Source organism: Mustela nigripes, chromosome 12 (genome assembly GCF_022355385.1).
Source record: "Mustela nigripes isolate SB6536 chromosome 12, MUSNIG.SB6536, whole genome shotgun sequence".
NCBI classification, from domain to species: Eukaryota; Metazoa; Chordata; class Mammalia; order Carnivora; family Mustelidae; genus Mustela; species Mustela nigripes.
The window spans coordinates 119564349-119580577 of NC_081568.1; the positions used below are offsets into that span (position 1 = coordinate 119564349).

Consider the following 16229-nt stretch of genomic DNA (forward strand, 5'->3'; position numbering starts at 1 on the left):
TCCTATTCTTTCTTACCCATTGCTAATCCCCTGAAGATCATGCAGATCTTCTTTCTGCCCTAGAGCCCATGCAAATGTCTTGGTTGGTCTTCAAATGATTTTTGCCTTATTTTGCAGTCTTTGAATGTCTATTCTGCATCAGAGACTTTTCATACTATTAATAAATAGTAATAAAAGTAATAATAGCTACCATGGTATAATTAGGGATTACATTCACTTTCAGGACCTTCCTCGAATTCTTGTTTCAGAGGGAAAAAATGTAAGGAAAGAAGGAAAATGGTATATTTTTAATGCAATAATTAATAACACAGGTTCTGGAGTCAGACTGCTTAGATTCAGATCCCAGCTATGGTACTTAATTAGCTGAATGACTGTAGACAAGTTAGCATTCTGTGTCTCAATTTCCTCCTCTGTAAATGGGAATAATAGCAATGCTTATGTCATCGAGCTGAGGATTGAAACAATTACTAAATATACATGAAGCAATGAGAATACCTGGTGTATGGTAATATTCTATGGGACTATCCCAGTCTTTTATGTACTCACATGTCCAGGTGAGGACAAGGGAACTGCTGTCAAAATCTATTGTTTTGGTTTTTCCAGCATTTATCCTCCCACTTTCCTTCTATTAATAGATCCTTGATTTTCTTGAGGACTACCATGTCCACCTTGCTCTCAGGCCACAGTTTGGGTGGGACATGCTCCATTAGGCTTTTCTGAAGTTAGGAACCATAGAAAGACTATGATTAGCAACTCATTAAAAAATTCTCCTAAAAGTAATATTGCTCTCTATTCTCTATAACCTGGCTTTCCTGTGGCTCATTTGGGCCTGCTCAATGTATCCTGATTCTTTTCTATTCTCTCTGTCTCTTTGGTTACCAACCACAGCTCCCATTCAAATTCTTGTTTGGTGTGGACCCTGGGGGTCCATATAAAGGGATGAAGCCCTATGAGAAGTGCACTGGAGCCCACTCTTACTGGAGGGTGGGTTGCCATTTCTCCTATAGGTTCCCGGGAACCATCAAAGGTACTAGACCTTACTTTAAAACTCCTGGTGGGAAACAAGCCCTAGGAAGAGAAGCTCAGGCTCAGGTCCTGGTGAATAGGGTGGACCAGTACCCCTGGCTCTGCTACTTAGTGATTGTGAGACCCAGGCCTCTGCAACTTTGGGACTTATTTCCTCACTGGACAAATGGGAAGGCCAGTCTCTCTGATCTCTAGGACTCTACCACCTAAAATGCATAATTCTCAGAATCAGTAGTGTTTGGTGACTAATGTGAAAGAACAGGACAAGTACCAAAGATTCCATTTTATTTTCCCATTTTGCAGCCTCAAGGACTCAGTAAATCCCCTGGGAAAAAGCTAAACCCCTTCAGTTTGCTTTCCACACATTCCCGCCTCTACCTCATCTGTCCCACACTGACCATGCCTGCACTGACCCAAGAATGCTCCAAACTCATGTTCTTGTATCCTCTAGAGGCTGACCTCTCCTCTCCATGAACACTGTAGGGGTCCCCTGAGGTCAGGCCCCAGGTCCCTCTGATTTGACCTCCCTCTTTGGACAGTTGTGACTGCTACTGTAATGATCCCAAAAATGACTACAGAGTGCTTCCTTCTGTCCCTCTCCCAACCTTCAGGCCTGGGAAGGGTCACATATATTTCTTGAGAGTCCTCTGGAGTGCCTGCTCTCAGGGTCAGCATTTGGAAGTGCTCACACATGGTTAGTATTCAGATGAAGTAATGACAAGACTTCTGAAATAAGAACATGAAACCAAGGAGGATGGGGGGAAAAGAAAACAAACCACGTGCTGGTAGTCCAACAAAGTAGCAATGTACACAGTTATTTTTGTTTATAACACAAAGAGAATTCCAATACTTCCTTTTAAATAAAGAATGGTGCAAAAGTTCTAAAATGTATGTGAAAGTGGTTTGGGGATTTCCTCCTTAGAGTTGAATGACAAGTAAGAAGGCTTTGGGGTAGCTTCAGGCAGCAAAAGCCATCGAAGCTTTAGACCTTTCCTATGGTTTAGGACACTTCTATTAAACTAGGGAGGTCTGGACAGATAGGTCGATTTTGACTTATGGACTTGGCCAGGAATTTATAGGACATTGAGTTCTTCATTACAGGCTTGCAAAGAAGCTCAGATGCCACGTCTTCTAGAAAGTTTTCCATGACCATTCCCAAGACCAGGGTGGGAGGATCACCGTCCATGAGAGGCATTCACCACACTGCCATGAAATTGTCTGCAAGTGCTCTGCCCCACAACCCTTGGCTGTGAGCGATCTAAAGGCGGAGTCTGTCACTAAATCATCTTTGTGTCTCTGTACTTGAAATAGACAGTTTGTTGAATGAATAACTGATCGAGGCCTAGAAAAGTCAAACACAATTCATTAAGGCACCTCACAAAATGTTCAAGAAATCCTCATATAAAGAAGATAATTAAATATATATACTCATTATTTTTAAAAAAAAATCCCATCTCAATAAACCCTATGAGGGATGTAATATAAAAATATATAAATAGGGACGCCTGGGTGGCTCAGTGGGTTAAAGCCTCTGCCTTCCGCTCAGGTCATGATCCCAGGTCCTGGGATCGAGCCCTGCATCAGGCTCTCTGCTCAGCAGGGAGCCTGCTCCCTCCTCTCTCTCTCTCTGCCTCTACTTGTGATCTCTGTCAAATAAATAAATAAATAATTTTTTTAAAAAGATTAAAAAATATATATAAATATTTGAATTTCAGGGGGTAATTGGTTAAGTTCAGACACTCTAAAATTACCATTTTTCCCGAGTATAGGATATGTTTATTACTCTTTGGAAAATCAGTTTCCTATCAAATAGCAAGCAAAGTCTTTGCAAATATTACCTGACATCTGTAGGAGTAGCCCATTTTAATAGGAATCTGCTTTACAAAATCTATAATAGAGCCATTGGGGTTTTAGAGTTTAGAGAACTAGATTCAGATCTGGGTAATCCTAAGAAACTTTATATAACTTTCTATCTAAATAATAGCAATTTAAGCCATCTTTCATAGAGAGAGACCTAGTAAACACTACTTAGATAAAAGAAGCTATCTATTTTAAGAAAGGCCAGCTAAATAGTAGATCAAAGGCACCACATACATTTACAACCAAATGGCACTGCTTCTGAGATCAAAGTACTGCTGGGCTGAGAGAACAGAAGAGCCTTTTCCCAGAAAGCATGAAAAAGGACTACGGAGACTTAACCAATATCAAGATTTTAAAGCAGACACATGTCTTTACTTATTGTTTCAATGTACAGAATCTTTGGTTAAAATGGGGGGAGAAAGTGTACCAATTAATAAGTACATAAAATAAAATAAATTCTGAACGATCAAAAGGTTTTTCTTGCTATTGTTCTTTGCATTTCTGAAAGACAAGTACTTCAAAATGTCTATAATGTTAACCAGTCGCTTTATTCTAAAATTTGGAGCTACAAATCCAAGCCAGTAAAGGCTGCATATTTTTCTTTAGGGATCTTTCAATGAGATCTCTCCAAGCATAAGGGCCTGCACTTGGGCAAGAAATTTAGCCAAGAGCAATCTGCTTGGCAAATCTAAATCAGAGTGTGGATTCCACTGTAAGAATAGGCACCGTTAGAATTACCATCAGTAGGAAATCCTGCAAGAAAATAAAATATGGTAAGTGACAGGACATCTTATTGATGTGTCCAAACCGGTCATCAAAGACATACTTGGGGAGTGAATGAAGTATGATGTTATTTCAAAACAACTTCCTGCTAGAATTAGACTTCCCAGATTGTATGGTTTATTCTTGCTGTTTTTCAGCCAGACCCCAATCATAAATACAGATTTGTAAACCATGCCTTATCCGCTCACCATTCTTACTTGTTAATATAGAGAGACAACTTCTGTCCTTTGCACTTTGTTAGAGTGCAGAGCTGCAATATTTAATATCTGAGATTTTACTAAAGTCAGCTGTGTATTTCTTAGGCATGTGGAGCCACATGCTTTTCAAGTGGCTAGTAGACCCCACTCAGACATTTATCCTGATGCTCAGATGCCTTTCATTTGCTGCTACATTATAAACCACTATGATCATTTCAAAGCCTCCTGGCTCTCATCTAAAATTAAGGCAAAAAAAAAAAAAAAAAAAAAGAAAGAAAAAAGAAAAAGAAAAGAGTGCCTCGTTGCTGAGGAAAACTATTTGAGGGGTAACCAGCCCTGAGACAGCTCCCTGTGATCTCTGCTCCTGGCATTCACACCCTTATGCAGTCCCCTCCTACACTATACTGTGGTTGGTCTATGTAACCAATAGAATATGACAGAAGTTATGGTATGTCACTTTCAATATTAGGTTATAAAAGACACTGTGACCACCTGCCTTGGTAACACTTGCTTTCTCTCTTAGATGGCTTGCTCTGGGAAGACTCTGTTGCCATGTTGTAAGCAGCCCTACAGAAAGACACACGTGGTAGGCAACTAATGCCTTCTGCCAACAGACATCTGAATGAGATTGAAGCTGAACCTCCGGAACCAATCAAGACTTCAGATGACTTCAGCTTCAACCAACAGCTTGACTACAACGTCCAGGAGACCCTGTGCCAGAACTACCCAACTAAGCTGTTTCCAGATTCCTGATGCCCAGAAACAATAGGAGACAATGAATATTAAGATTTGAGGCAATTTGTGGGGAGCCTGGGTGGCTCAGTGGGTTAAGCCGCTGCCTTCGGCTCAGGTCATGATCTCAGGGTCCTGGGATCAAGTCCTGCATTGGGCTCTCTGCTCAGCGGGGAGCCTGCTTCCTCCTCTCTCTCTCTGCCTGCCTCTCTGCCTACTTGTAATCTCTCTCTGTCAAATAAATAAATACAATCTTAAAAAAAAAAAAAAAAGATTTGAGGCAATTTGTTACCCAGCCAAAGATCACTAATATAAAGGCATTTCTCTTCATTGTTATCCTTAATTTGCAGATGAGAAAACAAGTCATATCCCAAAGTCATACAACTTAAGAAGTGATGAAAAAGAGGCACGTGGGTGGCTCTGTCAGTTAAGCCTCTGATTCTTGATTTCAGATCAGGTCATGATCTCAGGGTTGTGAGACTGAGCCCCAAGTTGGCCTCGATGCTGAGCGTGGAGCCTGCTTAAGATTCTCTCTCTCTCTCTCTTTCTTGCACAGCAAGCCCCCCACCCCACCTGCCGCCCCACTGCAAAAAAAGGTGATTAAAAAAAAAAAAAGATCCATCTCCAGGTCTCTCCAGGTCTGCCTGACTTGAGAGTCCAAATTTTTAACTACTACACTATTCTGCTTATCACAGAAATGATCACCCACCTTGAAATAGAATATATAATTTGACTAAAATCTCACAACACTCTACAAATCAATATAGTCTTTTAGCCAAACCTTCTACTTTGATATTCTGTGGGTCATTTTGACAAAAGACTTCAAGCTTATCGCCACCCATTGCATAACAAACTCAACTTCATTCAGAACAAAAGGCCAAAAGTGGAAGCAGCACACTGTGGCAAGCAAAAGTGCTCAATGAGGAGGGCAATGTGCTGACAATTATTTTAGTATCTGCTTTCCTTCTACTGTCTTTTCAATGCTTTCCTCTACCTGTACTACAGGGAGAAGGAAAATGGAGAGAGGCTTCAGCTTGCTTAGATGAGAAGATCAAATGTCCTATAGGAAGTTTCTCATGCTGGTTCAAAGTGACCCCCCCTTTTAAAAAATTCAATTAATATATAATGTATTATTGGTTTCAGAGGTACAGGTCTATGATTCATCAGTCTTATATACACCCAGTGCTCATTACATCACAGGCCCTCCTTAATGTCCATTATGCAGTTACCCCAACCCTCTCTCCCCTCCCATCCTGCAACCCTCAGTTTGTTTCCCAAGATTAAGAATCTCTTACTGTTTGTCTCCCTTTCTGGTTTTGTCTTGTTTTATTTTTTTCCTTTCTTCCCCCCTGGTTTTCTGTTTTGTTTCTTAAATTTCACATATGAGTGAGATCATATAATTATCTTTCTGTGATTGACTTATTCACTTAGCATAATAACCTCTAGTTCCAACCACATCATTGCAAATGGTAAGCTTTCATTTTTGATGGCTGCATAATATAGATATATGCACCACGTTTTCTTTATACATTTACCTGTCAATGGATATCTGGGCTCTTCCTATAGTTGGGTTATTGTGGACATTGCTGCTATAAACACTGGTGGGCAGGTGCCCCTTTAGATCACTACATTTTTATCTTCATTGTAAATACCAAGCAGTGTAACTGCTGCATCCTAGGGTAGCTCTGTTTTCAACTTTTTGAGGAACTTCCATACTTTTTTCCAGAGTGGCTGCACCAGCTTGCATTCCCACCAACGGTGTAGGAGGGTTCTCCTGAAAGTGACCCCTTGATTAAGAATGGGGCCAAGAGAATTTGGAATTCTGCCACATAAGATTGCTCAATAATTTTAAGAAGTGTTGGTTAATTCTTCAAGAGAAAAAATCATTTTAAATTATACTTTTCCAGCTCTATTGGATAAGAAATTATCCCAAGATCAACTCATTCTTGCCTTATATTTTATTTTGCACATTAGACCACCAATAGGATGCTAGAAGCCCACAGAGTACACTATGAAGACCAATGATAAACCTAGGCCAGGAATCTGAACCAAGAGTTCAAAAACTCTAGTGTTGATAGTAAGATCACCTGGGGGAAACTGTTAAACATGAAGATTCCCAGGTTCCAATCTGACCTACTTAATCAGTTTCTTTAGTTGGATTGTACTGGGGCGGGTGGGGTGGGGGAGGTTGTCTGCATTTTATCAAGCTTCCAGGTGATTCTGAGGCAAGTGAACCCATGACTATTTTCAGAGGAACATTGCTCTAACTTCTATCTCTTCCGTGTCCCATTTCTAAATGTCAGCAGCAGAACCAGGTTTTGTGGGGCATGAAGTTTACATAATTTGGGGGATCTTGTTTAAGAAGAACAATAAGAAATTTAAAAAACTGACATTGGATTTAGAAGAAGTCTGAGCAGAAGCTTCACTGGCTTCATGAAAAGGGTAAGTCTCTCCTTTACTACACTGTATCATTCTACACTTCTATACTCTGTTCCCCAACACAACTAGTACATCACACAAATGAATTCCATGACACCAGCTGGGTGTTCTACAATTTAACATAATTCTCAAACTAGTTACCTGGAGATAGCATCACATCCCACCTTTTAATGGTTCTGTCCTACATGACTACCCCCAGTTCAGACATGAATAGGAATTCCAGGTTGTCATCTGGGTTTCTGATCAACCAGGTAAAAATGAGTAACTCCCATGACCCCTTCCTCTGGTTCTATCAGTGGCTGGAACAATTCACAGAACTCAGGAAGATGGCTCACTTAAGAGCTTACTGGTTTATTATATAGGGATAGAACTCAGGAACAGCCCGAGGAAAAGATGCATAGAGCACAAGTGTGAGAAGAGGCCCAGAGCACCATGCCCTTCCCAGGTGCACCACCCTCCCAGAACTTCCATTTGAACACCAATCTAGAATCTCTCCGAGTTCTAACACTTAGGATTTTTATGGAGGTTTCATAACATAGACATGATTGATTAAATCTTTGGCCACCAGTGATTAAATTATTCTTTAGTCCTTCTCATTTCCAAGAAGGTCAGATGCTAGGGCTGAAACTTTCAACCTTCTAATCATGTGATTTGTTAGCTAGGCAACCAGTCACCATCATTAGGGGCTTTTCAGAAACCACCTCATTAACATAAACTTAAGTATGGTAGAAAGGGTTTTGTTATGAATAATAAAAGATACCTTTTTCATTCTTACCACTTAGGAAATTCTAAGGGTTTTAGGAGCTCTGCGCCAGGGACCAGGATAAAGACCAAATATATATTTCTTTTTATAAATAACAATATCACAATGGTAAGTCCACCTTTGCTAACATCAAAATGTTTATTTCTCACTAGTGAAATTGCCTCTACCCAAGAATCAAGGAAAGCAGTGTTCAAGTTGAAAAAAAAAAGTTCTTTATGACAGTTCTGAAATTAGGCCCTTAGGAAGTATATAAGCCTGCTGACTTAAGTAAGTGAGGTCTCAATTTTCCTTTTCTGCTGAGCAGTTTTTATTTCTACCATGATAATTTTCCAAAGTGTGACACTATACAACGGCAAATTAGTCAACCAAGATTAATTCATGGGCCAAGTAGATTGTCCTGAAATAAAATAGAGATTTATCAACTTTTAAGATGTACAGTTTTTTTTTTTAAGAATTTATTTATTTATTTGACAGAGAGAGAGAGAGATCACAAGTAGGCAGAGCAGCAGAGTGGGGGGAAGCAGGTTCCCTGCTGAGCAGAGAGCCCAATGTATGTCTGGATCCCAGGACCCTAAGACCGTGACCTGAACTGAAGGCAGAGGCTTAATGACTGAGCCACCCAGGTGCCCCAAGATGTACGGTTCTTAAATTAAGTGAAATAAAATTTTGGTAGTCATGTATGTGTATAAAAATATAAATGCCTACTAAGAAACTAGTTTTATTGTTAATTATTTATTAAATATTTAAAAATTATTGACAACTGTGTTACTTGTTTGTAAAAACCGTTTCTAACAAGGCTGCCATTCTCTGAACAGTTACTTTCCTGGTAGCCTTCATTTGATTAATAATTTCCCCAGGTTTAATATTAGAAAATAGGCAGGATACACATGTTGAAAGCTGTTTCTAGATGCCAAGATTTAATTGCACATGCATCTCAACTACAGTGTTTCCTACTGGAAAGCAAGTAGAAAGACATCAATTTAAGTAACTTTTCTCCATCTTAACTGACTTCTAAAGATTTTTCGTATTTTTATTTTAAAGATATCAAGGAATAAAAAGGTTTGTAGATCCAAAATGTATAAAACCAAGTTAGGTACACTTTACTCAGCCACTACCAATGATGGCCAAGGAGTTGAAAAATAGTCTGTAAGGAATGAGGTTTCTGAATGAGAACAATAATATAGTCACAAATGTGACAGATTGAATGTACATATGAACTCAAAGCTGAAGATGTTGTTCCCACTCCCCCTGGGGGGGGTGGAGAGGGGGAGGTCAAGGGCAGGTCAATGTTATTTAGGTGACATTCACTCAATAGCACATTTACCCAAGGGATCTCCTGAGCTGGGGCTTTGCAGGTGGCAAAACCAAATAAACTGACCCTGTGAGAGGTGAGAATTCTTGCCCAAATCTTTTAGGCTGTCAAGTCTGTCATTCAGGTGGCTGGGAATGTTTTGCTTTTGTGAATCAGAATTCAAGTCTCAGCAAGTGTCTTGCAGAGTTTGTGTGTACGGTCTGTCAGCTCTGGTCAGTGTCACCAACACCTCTGTTTCATCCTGACAGCAAGGCATGGGCACAAAGAGTGCCGCAAGCCAGGCCTTGCTGTTAATTGTCCCCTTTTCAGTTCCTTAAGACCTTGACTGCCCCGGTCTAAGCATGAACATTTGCATGTGTTCCAATTTATCTAATTGTGGATATATTAGCATTTCCCCCCTTCCAGATGGTGATGTGAAAAAGGGCAACTGTTGAAACTCAGTCACCCAAGTTAATATTGTGTCTCTTTCTCCCTAGGTCAGGCTGCCTGCAAATATGTTGGGAACAATTTGGAGCTCTGTGTGTGCTGGGAATGGGGGTCTTTGCTAGGTATGGGGGAGGGGAGTGGTCTGGCCGTCCAATTTTCAGAGAAAACTCACCAGTTCCTGTCAACTGAAAGAAACGTTTCATGCACATGGTAGGTCAGAATGTCATTTTTATAATATAAACCACCTGGCCTCCTCCTCGTTTACCTCTGCCACAAATGGTATTCTACACACATACCTAGAGCAAGGTCCCTGGTAACTATTACAAAACCATGTTGTGTTTTGCTCCTTGAGGTTTTTTTCTTTTCCCTTTTTTCTTTTCTTCTTTTTCTTTTTTTCAAGTTAAGGTGAAGACAAGATGAATTGATCAGGCTCAAAGTTTTGGTTTGTTTTTATAGTTGCTTTGATGTGAAAGGACTTGGCTCTGATTGCACTGAGAGGGATGGAGGGGGGATGGGGAAAGATGGGAGTCAGCTTTTCTTTCTCGCTCAGCAACTCCTGAGATAGTTAGCATCTTCCTAAAGCTCATCAACTAGGGGCTTGTAGACTTCTGTGAAGATAGTCCCAAGTCTTTATTTACCACTCAGATTCTCTTCCTAAGCATTTCTTTCACTGCACTCTCCTGTTCTGTTTGGAGGCCAAGCATCTCTATTCACTTTACTTGCTAAGAAGAGACACAGATTAAAGTTAGGGAATGGGACTGGGGAATAAATACAACGTCTCATTAAAACAATATGCTCTCCCAGTTTCATGGGCAAGTCATTAAAGTCTTGACATATGACTTTCAAATGGGAAGGGGTTATAACTAACCTTCCTATCTTTGGGTCTCATTAGTTACAAAACAGGATGCTTTCCTGTGGAGATTTCTACCAGGAAATGCCTCCTTTAGAAGTTAAGTTACAGTGCATAGTGGGTTGTGCATTTGAGTCAAGGTATACAAGTCTAGAGACAAAGAAGAGGTCATGGATGATTTTAAATAGAAATGCTTGGCATTAAAACAGCTTCAGTGCAGGGCAATAGTCTCAATTTTATGGCAGGAGCTAGATCTCTATTTGAGACATAGACTATTAAGGTTAAGCCTCATTTAATAAGCAGTGAAAAGAGCCTTACGATTAGAATTAGCCAAGTCTATGAATTAATAAAAATTTCTCTTAGTCCTTCTCTCCTGGTAAAAACTTAATTTCATAAACTGAGTTTATTGTACTTTAAATATACTTTCAATTCCCTGGAACTTGAGAAGAATCATTCAATGCATGGAAGTGTAAAACATGTGTTTTATATCTGATAATATAGGTGAAGTACACTTACTGCCTCAAGAAACTAAACACAACAAAATCAAACAGTTCTATCTTCTCTTAGACAGTACGCATCTTGGAAAAGTAATTTTTCTAGGTATCTTCATACGCAAAGGTTTTGGTTTGAAAACTAAGAGGCATAAAAATAAAGAGAACTTTTAGAGACAGAGCTTTGCCAGGAGCTTAACTGCTTTGTCCTCTCATGTCACCCAATTATGCAACAAGCTTTGGTTGAAAACGAAAACAAAAACAAAAACAAAAACCAGTAACAGTTTGCCTATGGTAATATTAAATGTCTCAGTTCCATGGGTTGCTTGGCAATACACAAAGAGCCTAAATACCTAAACCGTGTTTAACACCTATATTTATTTTCCATGAAGAAATCTTAACAACAAAAATAATAAGGTAAAAAATATATGATACCTAAATGAATTAGTGTCCTACACTTCAAATAAATCAAGTTATCACATCCGTGTTTTAGCCAGAGGACACATTTTTTTATCAATCCTAACTTATGCACACAAATAATCATATGGTCTTGTACTACACTCAAAGGAATTTTTGATTTTTATTCCAAAGAAGAATGAAATTCATTAATCCAAATAACCCTAGCAGATGACATGGAAGGTCACGTCATTGGTTGGAAAAAAAACTTGAATCACAAACCTTTTAATCAAAATATAAAATAAGATAAAATACTCAAATAAGTTCTCCTTTTGCACTTGAAAACAAAAACAGCTGCTGAAGCAGTGAGTGGCTTTCCTTCTGAGTTCATCAAGAGGGGAGCCAGACGTTGATCTGATGGCCCTTGTGTTGCTCTTATTGTAAAAAATGGAAATTACTGCAAGTTTTCATGGTCATGATATGTGGCTATGGAAGGATTAACTGCCTAGACGAGAATGGCATAAAGAAAATATGTCCAAAATGCATGAATTCCTACTGAATGCCTGTAATATTAGAGGATGGTTTCTTTTATAAAAGACACAATAAGAACTAAAGTGTTTCGATATAACTTTCTAAAAGAAAAATAATTTAATATGAATAGATCATTTTATTTATTATTTTGAAATTCAAAAATGAATCATTTTCACTTCTCTTTTTCTAATACTGTAGTAGCTTATGAAGGCATAGTTTAAACAAGATTATGACTGCTTTCTTTCCCTCTGGCTCTCTGTTTTTTGTGGGTTGTGGTGTCAAGACTATCTGAAAATTCCTTAATTAGTCTTCTTGGACACAAGCCTCCCATTTACTTCAGTGGGAGGTTTCTTTGCATAAAACCAGTGGTTTATGTCCATCAGAGCCTTTGACTGCTTTCCTTTGATTAATCAGAAAACTAAAGCTCAGTCTGAATACCATTTTTCTAAAGAATGAATTGGCATAATCTCTTACAGCTTTCATGAAACCAGAAGGATTAATCCTTCAATCCAGTCCCAAACTCCACTTCAAGTATTTTCAATTACTTGGCACCATTGGAGGTGACGTCCATGGCTCAGTAAGAAGGCTACTGCTGGCATAATGGTTTCTCCATGTCTCAGCACATGGTCTTGGCATTAATAATCCATCGTGAAATGATTTGCAATGCACAAGGGTGACATTTGATTATGTGAAAGGCATTGCAGGAATGAGCATGTAGGCTCTTACTGGCCAATTGCTGGCAAAAACATGATGAAATGTTATATGGTGAAAATAGCATTTAAGATGGCTTTTGAACAGTCAAAGAAAAGTGTAAGGACACTGCTTTAGGAGAAATTTTCTTTCTTTTTTTTACTTCCTGGTTTTCCTTTCTCAAATCATATTTTGGGGGGCCAAAGGGGTTAAGGGGCCAGATTTGTCAGCCAATCAACAAAACACATTTTCAAAACATTTGATTCAGGAAATTCTGCGTCTTTTAAAGCAAGGATGTTAACAATCCTCCTGAGAACTTTAAAATATAATGATTTAAACATAAGGTAAAGGAGCCCTGAAATGATTAGAGAAATCACCAAGAGGCCTCCCTGTTGAAGAGTTCAGTTTTTTCATTTTTTCTTCTATTTTTTAAAGACCACAAGGAGGATGTTGAATGTACTATCAAGGGGAAGTCCTATCATTTTGAGGAGAAATTTATGAGATGCTTGGGAAATTCATAATTCTCAAGGTAGTGAAAGCAAAAACAAAAATAAGGAAATTTGAATTTCTAAAATTTATATCCTCTAGATCCATTCACTGATCTGTCAAATATGTTACATTCTAAAAGATTATAATGAGTGCATTTATTACATATAAATAAACATAATGCACACCTGGGTAAGGAAATGGCCAAATCTTGCTTATTTTTGGTCATGGGTATTTCGTAGAAGGGAAGTTACTATGCACAAATTAAATTCAGAGAGAACTGGATTTTTTTCACATCAATATTTTTAAGCTAACCCACCTTCAAAACTTAAAACCACAAATATGAACATAATAATATTACTTAACTTTAATGTTCCTGACTTATCTTTGCCAGCCCACCATCTTATTAGGTAAAATATTAGGTAAAATATCTTATTAGGTAAAATATCTTGTTTGATATATTGTATATAATAGTTATATTGTATATAATAGTACTCACTATTTTGTGTATCAATCAATAGTGATTATATACAATAGTGAACAAATATAAACTCCATTGATATTTGAGATTTTTTGTCCACTCACTTAGCTATTCATTCAACAAAATTTATTGGGCACTTACTATATGCAAAGCACAGTGCTTGGAGTCATAGGGATATGAAGATACAGACCCTGTCCCTGAGGCATTTATGTTTTATTATAGAGACAGAACATGCACATAAATAGCAGCTAGAAGAAGTGAAGGCATGAATGAAGAACAGTTAGGATGAAGCACTGAGTGTCAGAAGAGGAATTCAGGGAGATAAAGCTGAAAGGGAAAGCTGGGATCAGCTGTAGAGCTTTTATTTTCAGAGTAAAGAATTCAGATTCAGACTTTAATAAGAAGGTAATAGGGAGACACTGAAGTTTTTTTTAACTTTTAATTTTTTAGACTTATGGAAGAGTTTCACAGATAATACAAAGACTTCCCCAAAAGCATTCAATATCATCTTTGTTGTTTAATGTAATTATTTATGTAGCATTCTTACATCATACACCCATGATTGCATTCCTCTTATCATGCTTAGTGTAGTATATGCTTTGCATTTTTTCTTACTCAGAAATGCCAAAGATTTTTCTTTCTTACTCATCTTTTTAAAAAAACAGTTTGGTTTTGTTGACTGGGTTTGCCAGTTTTTGCCCTATTACATTAGATCTTCCATATCTTATGTATACACTCAATCTACATTAAAATAAAATTAAAAACTAAAAACCAAACCAGAGATCAATTATAAATCCAGTATCAAAAAAAAGCACCTTGATCCATCTTTTATGCAGAGAGTTGTCCCTAAGTTCCAAATAGCCATGGAGCCCTGTGATTCTTTCTTCATGATCTTGTTTGGAACACGGTGGGCCAGTTCAGTATGAAAATTTGTGCTTTTCTTTAACTCAAGAAAATTGTTTCTGTTGGGCTGCCTTGGTTGCTCAGTCAGTTAAGTGTCCAACTCTTGATTTTGGCTCAGACCATGATCTCCAGTTTGTGAGACTGAGCCCTCCCTGGGTCTCTGAGCTCAGTGGGGAGTCTGCTTGAGATTCTCTCCCTCCCTCTCTGACCCTCCCCAGACTCATGCTCTCTCTCCCTTACCCCACCTCAAACAGATAAAGAAAGGAAGAAGGAAGGAAGGTAGGTAGGAAGGAAAGAAAGAAAGAAAGAAAGAAAGGAAGAAAGAAAGAAAGAAAGAAAGAGAATCTGGGGGGAGAAAAGAAAATTGCTTCCATTACTTATTTTCACCCCTCTATTTCCTTTGTCTCTTTCTGGAACTCTTGTTAATGTTTACCTCCAAGATTTATCTTCACGTCTCCTGTATTATTTTTTCCCCCATCTCTTTGTCTTTTTGCTCTATGTTCTAAAAGATTTACTTTACTATTTATGTTTTATTTTGTCATCCTTCACTAATTTGGCTGTGACCTATGTCCACTCATCTACTCACTCTTTTTTATTTTTATTGTTCTCTTTTGGCAATCATATTTTAAATTTCTTGTTCCCTGATTGCTCCTTTTTTCATAGCTGTTTTAGGGATAAATATCTTACCACAATTTTCTGAGGATACTCACTGGAATCTTCTCTTATGTCATCTATGGCTTGAATTATTTATATCCTTTTGTTTGTTTAACTTGGCCTTTCTCTTTTGTTTTTGGTTTTCTTCAAATGTTTGGTGGTCTTTAGTCCATTAACATTCATGAAAAAGAGATTCATTCAGTTGGCTGGCAAGACCTTGCTCTGTGTCTGAGTAGGTGTGTTTCCCTAGAAGGTCTACCTTGAATGGGAAATCTGCTCTGTATGAGTAGGTTGATTTCACCTTAGAATGCTTGATGATGGACCTGCAGGCTCACATGGGTTAGGAAATCCCTTCCTCAGTTGCTGCTTTCTTCTCCTTCTCCAGCCCCTCATCCTTGTCTGTCTGTGGTTATACTAACCTCTGTGTTTTTGTGGGTTTTTTTTAAAAGACTGTGTGTGTATATATATATATATATATTTAAGAGCGGGAGGGGGTCATGGGTAGTGGGAGGGACAGAGGGAGAGGAAGAGAATCTCAAGCAGACTCTCTGCTGGATGCAGGGCTTAATCTCACAACCTTGAGATCATGACTTGAGCCGAAACTAAGCTGGACATGCTTAATTAACTGAGCTACCCAGGAGCACCTATTAAGCTCTGTTTTGAGGCTTCTAGACCCACTTTCAAATCACCCTCATCAGGCAATTCACTGTCACTAGACAGAGGGGAAACAGATTTAATGTTGACCAATGTTCACGGCAGGAGAAAGCAAGACTTTGGAGGCTATGTGGGCCAGAAATTTTGAAAATAGTTCTTTAATTAGCCTTAAGATAACCCCCATGCTACTGCCAGAATAATCTTTCTTAAACATATTTGAATATATTAGTCTCCCGCTCAGAACTCTTCAGGGGTCCTGATTTTATATGGAGTAAAACCTGTTCTTCCTTGCATTCCTTCCTTGCAGAGCATAAAGACCCATTATGGTTTGATATGAGTGCCTAACTCATCATCTCCTACCACTTCCCTGCCACAGACGCACTCAGGCTTCCCAAATTCTGAAAGTGCTTGTGGTTTTTCTCTTGCTCCAGGCGGGCCTTTTCACATACTGCTCCCTATGCTAGGAATGTCATGTAGTGACTGGCGAAGATACCCTCAACTGCATATTTCAGCTTGTGTTTGCATTCCCCATGAATCCTTTGACTTATCTGGCTC

The 16229-nt window shown here is 38.6% G+C and overlaps 1 protein-coding gene across 1 annotated transcript in view; it reads right to left on the reverse strand.

Moving 5' to 3' along the window:
• Positions 1-16229, reverse strand: part of LIX1 (limb and CNS expressed 1) — a 50563-nt gene that overhangs the window by 15794 nt on the left and 18540 nt on the right. The window lies entirely within an intron of this gene.